Source organism: Ranitomeya variabilis, chromosome 5, assembly GCF_051348905.1.
Source record: "Ranitomeya variabilis isolate aRanVar5 chromosome 5, aRanVar5.hap1, whole genome shotgun sequence".
In the NCBI taxonomy this organism is placed as follows: Eukaryota; Metazoa; Chordata; class Amphibia; order Anura; family Dendrobatidae; genus Ranitomeya; species Ranitomeya variabilis.
Window position 1 is genome coordinate 516,908,171 of NC_135236.1, and position 20,909 is coordinate 516,929,079.

Here is a 20,909-nt window from a genome sequence, read left to right on the forward strand (position 1 = left end):
AATGTCCTCCATTTTGGTGGTCGCTTAAGTAAATCTGCAGAAGGGATTAAGTGCTCAGTAACGATGTGATTGTGCTGTAGCGCAGCGGCCAAGGCCAGCACCTGCCTCCAGAAGTGATTTTTTTAATTCAGTATGTTAGGTTTCATTATGCAAACTAGGAGGTGGGGCAGTGAGGGAGCAGTAACCTGTCAGAAGTCTGCATTATGAATATATAATCAGAGCACCACATACACCAGCCCCACCTTAGGGCACGAGAATCTCATTAACACAAAACTGAAAATAAAGATTAAGAAACAGCCACAAGACGGATTTCATCAACCCAGATATCATTTTATTCAGTATAACGGCGGCGACCTGACACTGTCTGTAGGTAAGGCTACTTTCACACTAGTCCATCGGTACGGGCCGTCGCAAACCGTCAGCCCGACATACCGACGGACAGTGTGCTAATTAATCACAATGTGGGCAGCGGATGTAGTCTTACGACGCATCCACTGCCCATTCTGCAGTCCGGGGAGGAGGGGGCGGAGTTTCGGCCACACATGCGCGGTCGAAAATGGCGGACTCGATGCACAAAAAAAGTTACATGGAACTTTTTTGTGCCGACGGTCCGCCAAAACACAACACATCCGTCGCACCACGGATGCGACGTGTGGCCATACGTCGCAATGCGTCACTAATGTAAGTCTATGGGGAAAAAACGCATCCTGCAGACAACTTTGCAGGATGCGTTTTATCTCCTAAACGACGCATTGCGACATATTCCAAACGACGCTAGTGTGAAAGTCGCCTTACTGCGCACGATCCTGCTGACAGGTTCCCTGTAACATTAACCTTCTCTTGGCCTGTTATTGCAGTACAGCCTTTTCTAGAGGTTACACTAATCCTCTATTAAAGGGGTATTAAACTTAAAGGATTCTCATCTGTATTGGTCAGATATTAAAATGAGATGGTCCTCACCTTCCCTGAGTCCAGCTCTGGCTGTCCGCTGCTGCTATGGGCTCTATATATTGGTGAGCTCACAACTACAGCCAATACACGGAGACCTGGGCAGCGGAGAGCCGGCGCTGGACCCGGGGAAGGTGAGGGGAGCTTCTGATTCTATTATTTATACACAGCACTGCCCGATACAGAGGACTCTCTGGAGAGTGGAAAACCCATTTCATGCTTGGAGACATGTATCTCTTTATACGTAGTGAGGAGTTAACATTCTGTAAACGTGTTTACTATAAATGTGACTTTCTGCAAATTACTTACTCCTCCTTGTATAAAAAATACTCCTCAAAATTATAAATTATGGAAAATATGTAGTGCGACCTCTGCTCTTATGAATATTCACCACTGTATGTATTGTATTTTTCAACATTTTGCTACTTTTCTCCCCCCAGTGATGTTCATAGACTTCTATTATATATGTTATACTCTTACAAACATTATCTATGCCATACTATCATCCATATTTATTTCTCCTAGCACAGGTGACATGTTCGCTCGTTCCCCAAAGAGTAGGACCCACTGACTCATTTTTATTTTATTTTCAATTAATTTTTATTTGGTTTTCTCAGATTAAAACATTTGTAACTTTTTTTATGACAAAGACACAATCAATTAAACATCAATAGTTGCTGTACAATTAGGATTATTAGGTATGACTGTTTTTTTAAGTAATTTTTATTTGGTTTTACAATGCAATCAATACACAATATAATGATCACTGGCACATAGGGTGTTCATCTCCCGTGTGCTGGGCCAGCAGGCCTCAGGATATCACAATACCTATTACATTAGTAAATGCAGAGAAAAGAGATCCCTATTTAACAAAACCTAAAATCAAAATTCATAATCATTAACATAAATACACATAACAATATTCATGTTATATTTATTTAAATATATATATATACCAGGATGAATGGTATATAGATGAAAATACCAGGCTGAGGGACATATATGGCAAGATGTAGGGTATATATATATAGCAAGATGGGGCTAAGATGAGGGACATATATACCTGGAGGGCCAAATCTTGCATCGGGGCCCATCGGACCCTAATTACATGCCATATCTGCACGGTACCAGGGCTGGGGTCAGGTATAACAAGAAACTCCTCACCGGCACCAACCGACACATTCCAACTGTCATGTAACAAGTGGCAGAAAAAGAAAGCATCTGATTGGTTGGTTCAAAAATGCACTCATTAATATTAACAAAACAAACAAAGCAAGCAGCTGATTGGTTCATTACACTCATTACTTGGGTAAATGAGAGAATCGATCTGATCATTTAGATTTTCACATGTAAAACTGTGTATGGTGAAATATGTCACGTGATATGATATTTAAATCATACCTTGGATTTATGAACCCTTTTTACAAAACGTAGCTTGTTCTTAGCAATTAAAAATAAGACACCACACCCCTTTATGTTGTCACATGAAAATCCCCTAAAGGGTCCAGATACAATCAGGAAAGTTTTCCAGTTGTTGCGTTACACACACTTGTTTAAAGGGTCCGCTTTTCCCCTCCACTTTCAGCATTTTCTTGGGATTTCTGTGTAAACCTCAGTTGTTCTAAGCTGTTCATAGTTCAAAATCATTACAAGGTCTAAATACCAGAAAAACGTATTCAATATAAACCCAAATCAGCATTGAACTTATGCAAAAATAATATGTAAAATGCAATATAAATAAAAACTATAGAGAATTAATGTTGTAAAATAAGATCTTGTTTTGGTTGAGAACATATGATATGCATGTAGAGGACCTTCCACCAAATTTTTCATGTTGACCTGGACACACAATGTAATAGTGGCTGCAGAAGTGGAATAAAAGTTTTTGTTTTTTTTTATTTCACCTCTCTCTTGCAGATATACCAGCAATCAAAGAATTTGGCATCTAATGAGTTCACTTTAGTTAAGCTGAAGTGGGTGTTTTCATTGGGGTGTGCACTTCTTCTCCCTGTAGGAGTTGCTCTCCAGTAACACCCACTTGGACTTGACAAAAGTTAACTCATTAGGTGCCAAATGATTTGATTGCTGATATCGCCACAATACTAAGTGCCATTATACACAGGAGCTCTGTATATAGTGTCAGTGTACAGGTAATACAGTGATCACCAGTGACATTATACACAGGAGCTCTGTATATAGTGTCAGTTTACAGGTAATACAGTGATCACCAGTGACATTATACACAGGAGCTCTGTATATAGTGTCAGTGTACAGGTTGTGCAGTGATCACCAGTGACATTATACATAGGAGCTCTGTATATAGGGTCAGTGTACAGGTAATACAGTGATCACCACTGACATTAGACACAGGAGCTCTGTATATAGGGTCAGTGTACAGGTTGTGCAGTGATCACTAGTGACATTATAAGACCCCAAATTTCGTTCACCACCTCCCAGACAATCTTCAACTGGTTACTTGAATGAGTACATAACTAAAACCCATGAGATAGGTCAGTCTTAGGGTACTTTCACACTAGCGTCGTATGACGCACGTCGCAATGCGTCATTTTGGAGAAAAAAACGCATCCTGCAAAATTGCCTGCAGGATGCGTTTTTTCTCCATACACTGGCATTAGCGACGCATTGCGACAGATTGCCACACGTTGCATCGGTCGTGCGACGGATGCCTCGTGTTGTGGCGGACCGTCGGCACAAAAAAAGTTACATGTAACTTTTTTTGTGCATCGTGTCCAGCATTTCCGACCGTGCATGCGCGGCCGGAACTCCGCCCCTTCCTCCCCGGACATTACAATGGGGCAGCGGATGCGTTGTAAAACTGCATCCGCTGCCCCCTTTGTGTTTTTTCACAGTATGCGTCGGTAAGTCGCATTGCGACGTGCGTCGTACGACACTAGTGTGAAAGTACCCTTAGGTGTCTGGTATTTAGGGCATGCAGTTTTTCTGTCCGGTTTCAATTCTGCCCCAAGTGAGTCAAATTCATAAATTGTATTGTACATAGTTTTAACCCTCCTAACTTAGTGTATTACCATCTTACTAGTAATTTTCTGTATAGATTCTATTACCTGAAAGTAATCTGCAAATCATTGGGCAGTAAATTGTGCAGTATATGCTTGGTCTTTGTGCTGTGATCTCTGCTGGAACTTCGACTTTTATGACTTTGATACATCAGCTTATATATGACACTGTCCCTATGGAAGAAATTATATTCATTTACATTCCAGAAGAGACGACATGTGACATCCCACAGGAGCGTAATGACTGCGATCGCAGAGATCGCGACCAAACCCATGTGGGTGGAGGCCTGATGATGTCAGCAAAATTCTCAACTGGGTGTGCATCCTCGGACCCACGTTTAGTTGAAGTGTATTGCGGCGCAGAGACCCGTCGGGTCTGTGCATGGCAATGCACACTGCCGGGAAAAATCCGAGGCCAGCAGTTGACTATGGGGGGGTGCATTATACTACTATAGGGGTATATTATACTGCTATGGGGGTGCATTATACTACATATGGGGGTGCATTACACTGCTATGGGGCTGAATTATGCTCCTACAGGGGTGCATTACACTATATATGACTATGGGAGTGCATTACACGGCTATGGGTGTACATTATACAACTGTGGGGGTGCATTATACTATTATGGGGTGCATTATATGACTATGGGGGTGCATTATACTGCTATGGGGGTGCTTTATAATGCTATGAGGGTGCATTATACTACTATGGGTTGCATTATATGACTATTGGCGTGCATTTTACGACTATGCCGGTGCATTATACTATGAAAAGGGTGCATTATACTGCTATGGGGTGCATTATACTGCTATGGGGGTGCATTATACTGCTATAGGGTTGCATTTTACTGCTATGGATGTACATTATAGTGCCATGGGGGTGCATTATACTACATACTTCTCTGGGGGTACATTATGCTGCTATTGGGGTGCATTATACTGTTATAATGGTGCATTATACTACTATGGGGTGCATTATACTGCTATGGGAGTGCATTTTACTGTGTATGACTATGGGTTGCATTATACTGCTATGGGGATGCATTGTACAGCTACTGGGGTGCATTATACTATATGACTATTGGGTGCATTATATTTCTGTGGGGGTGCATTACACTATATATGACTATGGGATGCATTATACTATACATGACTATGGGGGTGCTTTATACTGCTATGGGGTGCATTATACTCCTAAAGGAGTGCATTATACAATATAAGACTATGGGGGTGCATTAAACTACTCTGGGGGTGCATTATATTGTATATGACTATGGAGGTGCATTAAACTATGTTGGGGGTGCATTATATGACTATGGGGGTTCATTACACTACTATGGGATGCATTATACTGCTATGGAGGTGCATTATACTGCTATTGGGGTGCATTAAACTATATATGACTATGGGGTGCATTATACTACTGTGGGGGTGCATTACACTATATATGACTATTGGGGTGCATTATACTCCTATGGCATGCATTATACTATACATGACTATGGAGGTGCATTATACTGCTATTGGGGTGCATTATACTATATATTGTATGACTATGGGGGCGCATTAAACTACTTTGGGAGTGCATTATGTTATATATGACTATGGGAGTGCACTAATCTACTTTGGGGGTGCATTATACTACTATGGAGTGCATTATACGACTATGGGGGTTTATTATACTACTGTGGGGTGCATTATACTGCTATGTGGATGCATTATACTACTATAGGGATGCATTATACTACTATAGGGTACATTATACTACAATGAGGGTGCATTATACTACTATGGAATGCATTATACGACTATAGGAGTGCATTATACTACTATGGGGGTTCATTATACTGCTATGGGGGTGCATTAAACTGCTATGGGTTTGCATTATACTATATATGACTAAGGGGCTGCATTACACTGCCATTGCGATGCATTTTACTGCTATGGGGGTACATTGTACTGCTATGGCGGTGCATTACACTGCTATTGGAGTGCATTATACTGCTATTATGGTGCATTATGCTACTATGAGGGTGCATTATACTGCTATGGGGGTGCATTATACTGTGTATGACTATGGGTTGCTTTATACTGCTATGGGGGTGCATTATACCATATTACCATTTATGACTGTGGGGGTGCATTATATTAGTTAGGGGTACATTGTACTACTATGGGGTGCATTATACTACTATGGGGTGCATTTTACAACTATCGGGGTGCATTTTAGGACTATGGGGGTGCATTAAACTACTATGGTGGTGCAATATACTGTTATGAAGGTGAATTATACTACTATGGGGTGCATTACACAACTATAGTGGGGCTTTATACTACTATTGGGATGCATTATACTGTTATGGGGGTGCATTATACTGCTATAAGTTGCATTATACTACTATGGGTTTGCATTATCACTATACTGTATGTGACTATAGGAGTGCATTATACTGCTATGAGGGTGCATTTTACTGCTTTAGGGGTACATTATACTTCTATGGGGGTGCATTATACTGTATACTGATATGGGGGTGCATTATGCTGCTATGGGGATGCATTATACTGATATTGGGGTGCATTATACTATATATGACAATCGTGTATATTATACTGCTATGAGGTGCATTATACTTCTATTATGGTGCATTATACTACTAAGGGGGTGCATTTTACTGCTATGAGGGTGCATTAAACTGCTTTGAGGTGTATTATACTGTGTTTGACTATGGGTAGCATTATGGGGTGCATTATATTATACATGATTATAGGGGTACATTATACTACTGTCGGGGTGCATTATACTACTAAGGAGTACATTATACTACTATGGGGATGCATTACATTACTATGGAGTGCATTATACTGCTAAGTGGGTGCATTACACTGCTATGAGGGTGCATTATACTACAATGGGGTGCATTATACTACCATGTGTGTGCATTATACGACTATAGGGGTGCATTATACTACTATAGGGATGCATTATACTATTATACTGCTATAGGGGTACATGATACTGCTATGGGGCTACATTATACTCTTATGGGGGTGCGTTACACTATATATGACTATGGGGTGCATTACACGGCTATTCGGGTGCATTATACTACTGTGGGGTTGCATTTTACTACTACGGGGTGCATACTGCTATGGGGTTGCTTTATACTACTATGGGTTGCATTATACAGCTATGGGGTTGCATTATACTCCTACAGGGTTGCAATATACTCCTACAGAGCCACAGCTCTGGCAAAAATTAAGAGACCACCATATCAAAACCCTGTCATGGACAGCCCAATCTCTAGACCTGAACCCCATTGAAAGCCTCTGGAATGTAATCAAGAGGATGATGCATAGTCACAAGCCATCAAACAAAGAAGAACTGCTTACATTTCAGCGCCAGAAGCAGTGTGAAAGACTGGTGGAAAGCATGCCAAGACGCATGAAAGTTGTGATTAAAAATCATGGTTATTCCACAAAATATTGATTTCTGAACTCTTCCTGAGTTAAAACATTAGTATTGTTGTTTCTAAATAATTATGAACTTGTTTTCTTTGCATTATTTAACTCTTCCTGAGTTAAAACATTAGTATTGTTGTTTCTAAATGATTATGAACTTGTTTTCTTTGCATTATTTGAGGACTGAAAGCACTGGCTTTTTAAAAAATCTGGACCATTTCTTCTTTTCAGAAAAAAAAACCCAAAATGTAATGCTTGGAAATTCGGAGACATGTTGTCAGAAGTTTATAGAATAAAAGAACAATTTATATTTTACTCAAAATATACCTATAAAGAGAAAAATCAGACAAACTGAAAATTTTGCAGTGGTCTCTTCATTTTTGCCAGAGCTGTATATATGACTATGGGGGTGGATTATACTGCTATGGGGGGGCATTATATTATATATGACTATGGGGTGCATTATACTGCTTAGGGGTACATTTTATTACTATGGGGGTGCATTATACTACTATGGGGTGTATTATATGATTATTGATGTGCATTTTACGACTATGGGGGTGTATTATATTACTATAAGGGTGCATTATACTGCTATGGGGTGCATTATACTACTATGGTGGGTATATAGGGATTTTTGTGTACTCACCGTAAAATCCTTTTCTCCGAGCCATTCATTGGGGGACACAGACCATGGGTGTATGCTGCTGCCACCAGGAGGCTGACACTAAGTATTACAAAGAAAGTTAGCTCCTCCCCTGCAGTATACACCCCTCTGCTGGCTCCCAGCTAACTAGTTCGGTGCAAAAGCAGTAGGAGATCAATAACAACATATAAGCGTATAGCATGTCACATTATATATGAGAGTATAACATATCAAATGATAAAAACAAATACAACTAATAATAGGGAGGGAGCTGTGTCCCCCAATGAATGGCTCGGAGAAAAGGATTTTACGGTGAGTACACAAAAATCCCTATTTCTCCTACGCCTCATTGGGGGACACAGACCATGGGACGTCCCAAAGCAGTCCCTGGGTGGGGACAACATCAGATCAGGCCGTGTAACCGCTACTTACAAGTGCGCCAAGGCGGCCTGCAAAGTCCGCCTGCCCAGACTCACATCTGTGGAAGTGTGTAAATTATAGTGCTTCAAGAATGCATGCGGACTGGAGGAATTCGCAAGCTTGCGGTCGTGCTTGCCGACGCCTGGCAAGCACATCTAGCACATCTAGCATCTGACATCTAGCACGGAAGGACTCCTGGATGGTGAAAAGAATCCACCAGGCTAACGTGGCCGATGAACACGGCTAAACCCTTTCTGTGACCGTCGGGAAGCCTACTTACCATCGAGAAGCCCAAGCAAATTGTCCAACCTTCGGAAGGACGCCGTCCTCGATACGTACCCACTTGGAGCACTCACTTCTTCCAGATTATGGAGAACCCATTCCGTTGTGTGGACTGGAGCCGAAAGATGAGCGGAAGATGCCCCTGCAACAGTGGGAATACAAAACCACCTTGGCAACGAGGGAAGGGGATGGCTTGAGGGCAACGATGCATTGATGGTAATAAGGAAAAAAGACTGAAAGGAACAGAGTGGCAAGCTCTGAAGACTCATCAGGATGACAAGAACGCAGAGAAAAAAGGGGAGTGACGTTCCCTGATCATAAAGTCTTTCTGGATCGAAAAAGGAGTCTACTGTAAGATCCCCAGGACCATTAAGGTCCCCCAGATCTAACGGTACGCGGTAGGGAAGAACTACAGGTGAAGGCTCCCTGCGAGAAGGTCCATATTTCCAATTTTGACGAAATAAGATGGAGAAATACTAGTACCGCAAGCGAGAAAACCTGACATGGTCAGTGCGGGTCTCCCGGGATCACTGGGGGCCTTTTCTGCTTCCAAAAAGGTCTCAGACGTAGTGGAAGAGAAGTTATGGAAATTGGTACCGTGGAAGAAACGGAGCATGCACTGCGATGGACTTGGATCTTGAAGCCAAACCATGAACTGGAGTACATAGGCGTTCAGCTTGGACGCCATCCGACCTACATCTGGAGTACTCCAGTGAAGGCAGATGTGAAGGAAGACTTCCGAGTAAAGTTCCCACTCACTTGAGGAGAAAACCCTGACGGCTGAATATGTCAGCCACCCAGTGTTCTACTCCAGGGACATGTACTGTTGAGATCACCGAATGATAGATCTCGGCCCATCAGAGAGTGCGAGGTACCTCGGCCATGGCGCTTGACTGTGGGTACCTGCGAGATGATTGCAGCCGTGGCATTATCCAAATTGAAGACGGATGGTTGACCCGCCTAAGGGCAGTGGACCTGCTGTAGGATTAGCCGTACTGTTCGGATCCCCAGAGAAATGATCGGGAGAAGAAGACGGGCATTGGTATCCCTAATAACCATTGGACCAGAAGAAGGCTCTGGATGAGGAAGGAGCTTAGAGACTACCTTTTGAAAGCCTGATTGACTTGCTGAAAACGAGCGGAGCAAAAGAAAACTACTTCCGTTTTCGTCTTATTGCTCAGAACCCTCCTAGCTAATTGAATGAACCGAGGGAATGAGTGATCAAGTGCACAAGCTCCGTGTTGAAGGGCCACGACCTTGACTCGAGAGAGAGAAATTACCATCCTTCTTGTGCAGGATCATCGTCAAAGAGGATCTGCTGGGCTGGGAATGAGGAAAAACTTGTCTAAGTTTAGCTGCTAGCCCAAGTGAGAGGGTATTGCAAGTGATATAGACGACTTAGCGTAGTCCTTGTAGAGCGGCTAGAAAGTCGACCGAGTAGGGCAGGACGACCATGTTTCTAGGGTGCAAGAAGCACATGACAACTGCTATGAGCGTTGCGACCACTGTGGTGCGGTAGCCAGGCTGAAGGGTAAGGTCGTGACTTGAAAATGCTGTTTGCGAATGGAAAGGAGAAGAGATAATTGTAGAGGGGAAAAAAGTAGGCATGTGAGGGTAAGAAAACCGAATGTCGATGGATGCCAGAAAACTCCACTTTTTTTTTTTTTTTTTTTTTTAAGTAATGGCTGAGCGGAGGAACTGCATCTGAAAAAGGAGGGCCTTGTCAAAGGTTGTTAGAAGTTTGAGGTCCAGGAATGATCATACTTTTCATTTTCTCCTTCGTGAAACCAAGATCCCTTAGATCTACACTGTCCAGGACAATGCTTCTACTGCTGGATGGGTCTGTAGAAAAAATACGATCCCTTGTTAGTCTCCCGCTCAGAATATTTGATTTGAATTGAAGTAGTTAAGGTCTCTGACCAGGAGACTATTGGTCAAGCAACATCATGTGGCGCTAAAGAAGGGTAGAGCGCTGAACCCGAAGCCACAAGACGGAACGAACCAGATTTGCTATCCGACCGTCTGTGGTTTTTTAATTGATGATACATCGGGCAGGGATACTGGTAGGTATACCACAAGAAATTCCACCCGGTTAGACTGCCAAGTGGCAGAATGCGGGGCTGCAACCAGCAGGCCTCTTGCCATCTTCGTGCAGAGTAGAAAATTAGGAACCTTCGATCCACCATTCTGTTAACAGGGACGTGGAGAGGAATCGTCCGCTTTCTTGCATCATCCCCTAAATTGATACAAAGGGGGGTGCTCGGATGCCAAAGATGTGTGCCTCTGTACATCCCCAGAGTTGAGGTCCCCGGGTGGACAGGGCAGGTTGTTTGGCATTAGGCCTGGATGCAGAAGAGGATACATGGAGGCGACACTGCATGTGTTCGTCTGTTGAAGATGTGGGGGGAATCGGTGCCCTTAAAAGGACCCGTCGCCCATAAAAATCAGACCAGGTATGGCAACCTACTTAGCGGCTTCTGTCCAGTGAATTGCTCGTCGATTTGTTGATGGTATAAATAGGAGAGTCCCTCCTTTTCTGAAGCTCTTGCAATCCAAGGCAATATGCGATCCATATTCAGCGTTGTTCTCAACCAATCATAGGGGAGGGATTAGGAAATGAAAACTTCCGTTTTGCAGACGCCTGTACGTTTTTCTAGAACACTTGCGGCCCCTGCTAGCGGACGCTCCCATGTAGGAGAGGGACCATGTATATCTGGGTTGCGGTTAGGGATGAGCATCGGAAGGCTCCAGAGCTCAGTTAGAGTGACCAGCTTAGGATTGATGATGCCCATAAGACCAGTAAATACTGGTCATGCGCCTTTAAGACTAGGGAATACTGGTCGTGCGTCTTTAAGACCAGGGTATACTGGTCTTGTGCCTTTAGGAGGAGGGCATGCTGGTCATGTGCCTTTAAGAACCAGGACATACTTGTCATATGCTTTGAAGACCAGGGCATACTGGTTATGTGTCTTTAAGTCCAGGGCATATTGAACACGTGCCTTTAAGACCAGGGCACATTGGTCACGTGCCTTTAAGACCAGGGCATACTGGTCAAGTTCCTTTAAGACCAGGGCATACTGGTCATGTGTCTTTAAAACCAGGGCATACTGGTCATGTGCCTTTAAGTCCAGGGCACATTGGTCACGTGCCTTTAAGACCAGGGCATACTGGTCAAGTTCCTTTAAGACCAGGGCATACTGGTCATGTGTCTTAAAGGCACATGACCAGTATGCCCTGGCTTCAAAGTCCAGGGCACATTGGTCACGTGCCTTCAAGACCAGGGCATACTGGTCAAGTTCCTTGAAGACCAGGGCATACTGGTCATGTGTCTTTAAAACCAGGGCATACTGGTCATGTGCCTTTAAAAACCAGGTCGTACTGGTCATGTGCCTTTAAGACCAGGGCATACTGGCCAAGTGCGTAAGACCAGGGCCTACTGGTCATGTGCCTTTAAGACCAGGGCATACTGGTCACGTGCCTTTAAGACCAGGACATACTGGTCATGTGCCTTTAAGACCAGGTAATACTGGACATGTGCCCTTAAGACCAAGGAGTACTGGTCATGCGTCTTTAAGACCAGGGAATACTGGTTACGTGCTTTTAAGACCAGGAATACTGGACATGCGCCTTTAAGACCAGGGAATACTGGTCACGTGCGTAAGACCAGGGTATGCTGGCCATGCGCCTTTAAGACCAAGGAAAACTGGTCACGTGCCTTTAAGACCAGACAATACTAGACATGCGCCTTTAAGACCAGACAATACTGGACATGCTCCTTTAAGAACAGACAATATTGGACCTGCGCCTTTACGACCAGCCAATACTGGACATACGCCTTTAAGAACAGAGAATACTGGACATGCGCCTTTAAGAACAGACAATACGGGACATGCGACTTTAAGACCAGCCAAAACAGGACATACGCCTTTAAGACCAGACAATACTGGACATGCGCCTTTAAGAACAGAGAATACTGGACATGCGCCTTTAAGAACAGAGAATACTGGTCATGTGCCTTTAAGACCAGACAATACTGGACCTGCGCCTTTAAGAACAGACAATACTGGACATGCGCCTTTAAAACCAGACAATACTACATGCGCCTTTAAGAACGGAGAATACTTGCGCGTTTAATGCCTTGATGTAGAGTGGTTGTGCCCCCTTAATGCTAAAAATCGTTGCCTCAGCGTGAGCCGGCCGGGTGGACCAAGATGGCCACTGTGAGCTGCAGAGTAGATAAAATCTCGCAGAGAGCGAGAAGCGCCAACTCGGGGGGCGGAGCGACGGACACGATGCTGAATAGGCCCAAGCCGGGGCCTAAATTTCTGTAGCAGGCGGGCAACACCAGCGGGGCGTTTCAGGAGACTTCTGGGATGCGGCCTACACATCGGCCGAAGCCAGGGGCTAAATTTTTGTAGCCGGCCAGAGCGTTACCTCAGAGAGGTGGGCCACAGGAAAGTGGCTAAGGCTGCCTGCGCCTTTATGGATATCCCTCTGAAGATGGATCCACTCACCATCGTTGCGCGTCCCGGCATGGAGCCGCCGCGGATGTGGGTTTCAGCGCTGTTCTGTGCAGCGTGGACGGTGCAGGGATAAACCTCAATCCATCATCCGTTTGTTAGGGAGGAGGAGAGGAACCGTCCGCCTCCTTGTACCATCCGCTCTTAATAGTGGTGGTGCAGTGGGGGCTGCTCGGACGCCACACTGGATTGTGCCTCTGAACAGCCGAGGGTAAAACCTGGTGGTCAGGGCAGAATGTCCGGCAATAGGCCTGGCTGCAGAAGAGGATACTGGAGGTGACACTCCAGTGCTCGTCTGATAAGGGAGGGGGGAGATCGGTGCCCATGAAGGGGCCCGTCGCCCCTAGAATCAGCTCAGGCAGTGGCTTCCCACGTCGCAGGAGAGGATACGGAGAGGTGAAACTCCCGTGCTCGCCTGTTGTTGGTTCGGGGGAGATCGGAACATGAAAGAATCCGTCGCCCCCTTCGTCCGGTAAAAGGTAAAAGTAAAAAGATTCTTTGGGTCTGAATAGCAGACCAGTCCGTGTGCCTCCTACGGACACTAAGCAAGAACTGGTTAGCTGGGAGCCAGCAGAGGGGTGTATACTGCAGGGGAGGAGCTAACTTTCTTTGTAATACTTAGTGTCAGCCTCCTGGTGGCAGCAGCATACACCCATGGTCTGTGTCCCCCAATGAGGCGTAGGAGAAAATACTGCTATGGGGTGCATTATATGACTATGGGGCATTATATTACTATGGGGGTGCATTATACTGCTATGGAGGTGCATTATACTGCTATTGGGGTGCATTATACTATATACTACTATTGGTGTGCATTATGCTGCTATGGGGGTGCATTATACTGCTATGGGAGTGCATTATACTGCTTTGGGGGTGCATTATATTGTGTATGACTATCTTTTGCATTATACTACTATGGGGGTGCATTATACTGCTATTGAGGTCCATTATACCATATATGACTATGGGGGTGCATTATACTTCTGTGGGGGTGCGTTACACTATATATGACTATTGGGGTGCATTATACTCCTCTGGGGTTCATTATACTATACATGACTATGGGAGTGCATTATACTGCTATAGGGGTGCATTATACTATATATGACTATGGGGTGGATTATACAGCTATGGGGGTTCATTATATTATGACTATGGGGGTGCATTAAACTACAATGGGGTGCATTATACTACTATGGGGTGAATTATACAGCTATATGGGTGTATTATACAACCATGGGGATGCGTCATACTACTATAGGGTATATTATACCACAATGAGGGTGCATTATACTACTCTGGGGTGCATTATACGACTATGGAAATGCATTATACTACTGTGGGGGTTCATTGTACTGCTATGGGGTGCAATTTACTACTCTGGGGGTGAATTATACTACTATGTGGTGTATTATGCTGCTATGGGGTGCATTATACTCCTATGGGGCTGCATTATACTCTTATGAGGGTGCATTATACTATATATGACTATGGGGTGCCTTATACTGCTATGGGGGTGCATTATACTGTTATGGGGTGCATTATACTGCTTTGGGGTGCATTATACTGTATATGATTATGGGTGCATTATACTGCTATTGGGGTGCATTATACTATATCTGACTATGGGGTACATTATACTCATATGGGGTGTATTATACTATATATATGACTATGGGGTGCATTATATGGCTTTGGGGGTGAATTATACTATAAATGACTATGGCGATGCATTATACTGCTACGAGGGTGCGTTATACTGATAAGGGAGTGCATTACACTGCTATGGTGCTGCATTATAATAATAATAATTTTTATTTATATAGCGCCAACATATTCCGCAGCACTTTACAATTAAGATACTCCTATGGGAGTGCTTTATAGAATATATGACTATGGGGGTGCATTATACTACTATGGGGTTGAATTATACTACTATGTGGGTCCATTATAAGACTATAGGAGTACATTATACTACTATGGGGATGCATTATACTGTTATGGGGCTGCATTATACTGCTATGGGGCTGCATTATACTCCTTTGGGGGCGCTTTGTACTATACAGCTCTGGCAAAAATTAAGAGACCACTGCAAAATTTTCAGTTTGTCTGATTTTTCTCTTTATAGGTATATTTTTGAGTAAAATGTAAATTGTTCTTTTATTCTATAATCTTCTGACAACATGTCTCCAAATTTCCAAGCATTCAATTTAATTTTTTTTCTGAAAATGAGAAATGGTCCAGATTTAAAAAAACAGTACTTTCAGACCTCAAATAATGCAAAGAAAACAAGCTCATAATCATTTAGAAACTACAATACTAATGTTTTTGCTCAGGAAGAGTTCAGAAATCAATACTTTGTGGAATGACCATGATTTTTAATCACAGCTTTCATGCGTCTTGGCATGCTTTCCACCAGTCTATCACACTGCTTCTAGGACAAAAATGTAAGCAGTTCTTCTTTGTTTGATGGCTTGTGACTATCTATCATCCTCTTGATTACATTCCAGAGGTTTTGAATGGGGTTCAGGTCTGGAGATTGGGCTGCCCATGACAGGGTTTGCATGTGGTGGTCTCTTAATTTTTGCCAGCGCTGTATGACTATGGTGGTGCAGATATGTCAGAAAGTGTCAAAGGTGTCATTTCACTACTTTTTATGTGATGTAGTGCTGATACATACTGAGAAGCATGCAAGATCAAAAGGCATTGTGCATTTATCTTGGAAGATTTATGGGGTCGTAAACTAATTGGCACTGCTCATCTCAGATTTGGAACAGATTGGCACCATAGCACCACTTTAAAAGGATTGACAATCTTTTTCTTAATTGTCCCAAGGTGTAGCACAAAATAAACTGTTTACATAGCGTCCTGATGGGCTCCGATCCTCCAATATCAATGATATGTCCCCAATTGGTATCCTGACTTAAACAATGTCACGTGACCACTGCAGCTGAAAAACAGTGTCTCCTCCAGTCTGATAGTGAATGCTGCAGCCAATCAGTGGTCACATTACATTGTTTATGTCAGTATATGAGTGAGGAGGAATGTCCCTGGTCTGAAAGCTACACGCTGCGGCTGTAAAGAAGGGGTCATCCAGTATTGGACAACCCTTTAAAGGGAACCTGTCAGCAGGATTGTGCACAGTGTCAAGTCGGCGCCGTTATACTGATTAAAATGATACCTTGGTTGATGAAATCCGTCTTGTGGTTGTTGTTTAGTCTTTATTTTCAGTTTGTGATTAATGAGATTCTAGTGCCCTAAGGCGGGGCTGGGATATGTGGTGATTAGATATTCAAATGCAGACTGCTGACAGGTCACTGCTCCCTCACTGCCCCGCCCCCTAGTTTGCATAATGAATACCTAACATACTGAAGAAAAAAAAATGCTTCTGCAGGCAGGTGCCGGCCGTGTTACCTGCGCTGCGGCATAATTGCATGGTTACTGTGCACTTAATCCCTTTTGCAGATTTACTTGAGCGAAGAAAATAAAAAAGTCATTTTGAAAATGGTGCCCGCCACGCCTGCGCAGTAGCAGCTTTCGGTTTGTATAGAGATCCGATAGCTGCTGTTGCGCAGGCGCCGGCGGCGCCATCTTGCTGGAGAAGAAATAAAATTGTCCTCCACCAACATGGCGCCGCCCGTGCCTACACAGTAGCAGCTCTCGGAGATCGCAATCAGCTACCAATGCGCAGGCGGCGCCATCTTGGTGGTCGCTCAAGTAAATCTGCAAAAGGGATTAAGTGCACAGTAACCATGCGATTATGTTGTAGCGCAGGGGCCACGTCCAGCACCTGCCTCCAGAAGTGATTTTTTTTATTCAGTATGTTAGGTATTCATTATGCAAACTAGGGGGCGGGTCAGTGAGGGAGCAGTGACCAGTCAGCAGTCTGCATTATGAATATATAATCAGAGCACCACATATACCAGCCTCGCCTTAGGGCACGAGAATCTCATTAACGTAAAACTGAAAATAAAGAGTAAAGAAAAACCACAAGATGGATTTCATCAACCCAGATATCATTTTATTCAGTATAACGGCGCCGACCTGACACTGTGTGTAAGTTACTGAGCACAACCCTGCTGACAGGTTCCCTGTAACATTAACCTTCTCTTGGCCTGTTATTGCAGTTCAACCTTTTCTAGAGGTTACACTAATCCTCTATTAAAGGGGTTTTAAACTTTAAGAATTCTCATCTGTATTGGTCAGATATTAAAATGAGATGGTCCTCACCTTCCCTGAGTCCAGCTCTGGCTGTCCGCTGCTGCTGTGGGCACTATATATTGGTGAGCTCACAACTACAGCCAATACACGGAGACCTGGGCAGCGGAGAGCCGGCGCTGGACCCGGGGAAGGTGAGGGGAGCCCTGATTCTATTATTTATACACAGCACTGCCCGATACAGAGGACTCTCTGGAGAGTGGAAAACCCATTTCATGCTTGGAGACATGTATCTCTTTATATGTAGTGAGGAGTTAACATTCTGTAAATGTGTTTACTATAAATGTGACTTTCTGCAAATTACTTACTCCTCCTAGTATAAAAATACTCCTCAAAATTGCTTAAGAGTATTCCTAACCTGCTGTAAAATAAGTAGTGCGACCTCTGCTCTTACGAATATTCACCACTGTATGTATTTTATTTTTCAACATTTTGCTACTTTTCTCCCCCCAGTGATGTTCATAGACTTCTATTATATAAGTTATACTCTTACATACATTATCTATGCCATACTATCATCCATATTTATTTCTCCTAGCACAGGTGACATGTTCGCTCGTTCCCCAAAGAGTAGGACCCACTGACTCATTTTTATTTTATTTTCAATTAATTTTTATTTGGTTTTACAATGCAATCAATACACAATATAATGATCACTGGCACATAGGGTGTTCATCTCCCGTGTGCTGGGCCAGCAGGCCTCAGGATATCACAGATAATAATAATATATATATAATAATAATATATAATATATATAATATATAATATAATCATTACCATAAATACACATAACAATATTCACGTAACATATATATTTAAATATATAAATATATATACCAGGATGGATGGTATATAGATGAAAACACCAGGCTGAGGGACATATATGGCAGGATGTAGGGTATATATATATATATATATATATATATATATATATATATATATATATAGCAATATGGGGCTAAGGTGAGGGACATATATACCTGGAGGGCCAAATCTTGCACCGGGGCCCATCGGACCCTAATTACATGCCATATCTGCACGGTACCAGGGCTGGGTCAGGTATAACAAGAAACTCCTCACCGGCACCAACCGACACATTCCAACTGTCATGTAACAAGTGGCAGAAAAAGAAAGCATCTGATTGGTTGGTTCAAAAATTCACTCATTAATATTAAGAAAGCAAACAAAGCAAGCAGCTGATTGGTTCATTACACTCATTATTTGGGTAAATGAGAGAATCAATCTGATCATTTAGATTTTCACATGTAAAACTGTGTATGGAGAAATATGTCACGTGATATATTTAAATCATATCTTGAACTTATGAACCCTTTTTACAAAATGTAGCTCGTTCTTAGCAATTAAAAATAATCTAAGACACCACACCGCTTTATGTTGTCACATGAAACTCCCCTAAAGGGTCCAGATACAATCAGGAAACACACACATTTGTTTAAAGGGATCCGCTTTTTCCCCTCCACTTTCAGCATTTTCTTGGGATTTCTGTGTAAACCTCAGTTGTTCTAAGTTGTTCATAGTTCAAAATCATTACAAGGTCTAAATACCAGAAAAACGTATTCAATATAAATCCAAATCAGCATTGAACTTATACAAAAATAATATGTAAAATGCAAATATAAATAAAAACTATAGAGAATTAATATTGTAAAATAAGATCTTGTTTAGGTTGAGAACATATGATATGCGTGTAGAGGACCTTCCACCAAATTGTTCATGTTCACCTGGACACACAACGTAATAATGGCTGCAGAAGTGGAATAATTTTCTTTTTTTAATTTTATTTCACCTCTCTCTTGCAGATATACCAGCAATCAAGTATTTGGCATCTAATGAGTTCACGTCAGTTAAGCTGAAGTGGGTGTTTTCATTGGGGTGTGCACTTCTTCTCCCTGTAGGAGCCGCTCTCCAGTAACACCCACTTGGACTTGACAAAGTTAACTCATTAGGTGCCAAATGATTTGATTGCTAATATCTCCACAAGGAGAGATGAAATTAAAAATAAATAAAATGTTTTATTCTGCTCTGCAGCCACTATTACATCTTGTGTTCAGTTCAGCATGAAAAATGTGATGAAAGGTCCTTTACACGTATACCATACAGTCTCAACCAAACACAAGATCTTATTTTACATTTTTAATTCTCTATAGTTTTTATTTGTATTGTATTTTACATATATTTTTTAGCATAAGTTCACTTATGGACTTTAGAAATATACATATTGTGCTATTGGGTTTCTTTTTTTCACTCATGGATTAAAATTATCCCAAAACCTGGGGCAGGGAATATCTAACGTTAAAATTGAAAACTTTTATTAATCCAGGATCACCCTGATATTCTAACATATAATTGGAAATGCACTGTGGCAAATAAACTCATGTCTAATATTCAGGGATTCTACCAGGTATTTCAGAGCACCATAATGTCAACATTTTTGGGCCCCAGTTAGACTCCACCCAGGCTCCACCTGTACCCCAACTGCGCCTCCAACCCTTGAACATTCCACAGTTCCACAGCCCACTCTTGGAAAACTCCGCTTCTGTACCACGTCCTCACCAATCACACATTAACAGTTCCCATAGAACACCAGATCACATACATAGCCGGCAGCTTTTGTTTTGCCAAAAGATTTTTTAAGAAGCCATCACAACATGGTAGACTCTTCTTGTCAGGGTCCTACTCTACTCTAACCTGTTATACATTTCTCAAAATACCCCATGCTCTTTTAGGTATATTTTTATTTATTTTTCTCTAAGGGAATTTGTCACATACATTTTTTAAAACGACCAATAATACTACACACAAGGGACAAGCGCCATCACAGCATGACCAGATCACATATTACCTCCACATAGTGACCGGATAATACCACATACAAGGAACAAATGACACCACACCATGACCAGACCACATATTAACGCCACATTCTGACCGAGTACTACAATACTGATCATTAATTAAAGAAAACACAATACTAAGTGCCATTATACACAGGAGCTTTGTATATAGTGTCAGTGTACAGGTAATACAGTTATCACCAGTGACATTGTACTTTGGAGCTCTGTATATAGTGTCAGTGTACAGGTAATAAGGTAATAAAATGACCACCAGTGACATAATACACATGAGCTCTGTCTATAGTGTCAGTGTACAGGTTGTACGGTGATCACAGCTGACATTATAAGATCCCAAATTTCTTTCACCACCTTCCCAACAATCTTCCAATGGTTACTTGAATGCATACATAACTAAAATCCATGAGATAGGTCAGAACTAAAACCCATGAGACAGGTCAGTCTTAGGTGTCTGATATTTAGGGCATGCAGTTTCTCAGTCCGGTTTCAATTCTGCCCTAAGTGAG

General features: G+C 42.6%; 1 long non-coding RNA gene across 1 annotated transcript; it reads right to left on the bottom strand.

The window, feature by feature from the left end:
• Window positions 1-1,947: 1,947 nt before the first annotated feature.
• Window positions 1,948-18,613, bottom strand: LOC143773795 (uncharacterized). The gene is made up of 3 exons (XR_013215366.1): window positions 18,511-18,613; window positions 4,032-4,157; window positions 1,948-2,135 (listed from the first exon to the last, which is right to left on the bottom strand). It is a non-coding gene; the product is annotated as an uncharacterized LOC143773795 (long non-coding RNA).
• Between the last annotated feature and the right edge of the window lie 2,296 nt (window positions 18,614-20,909).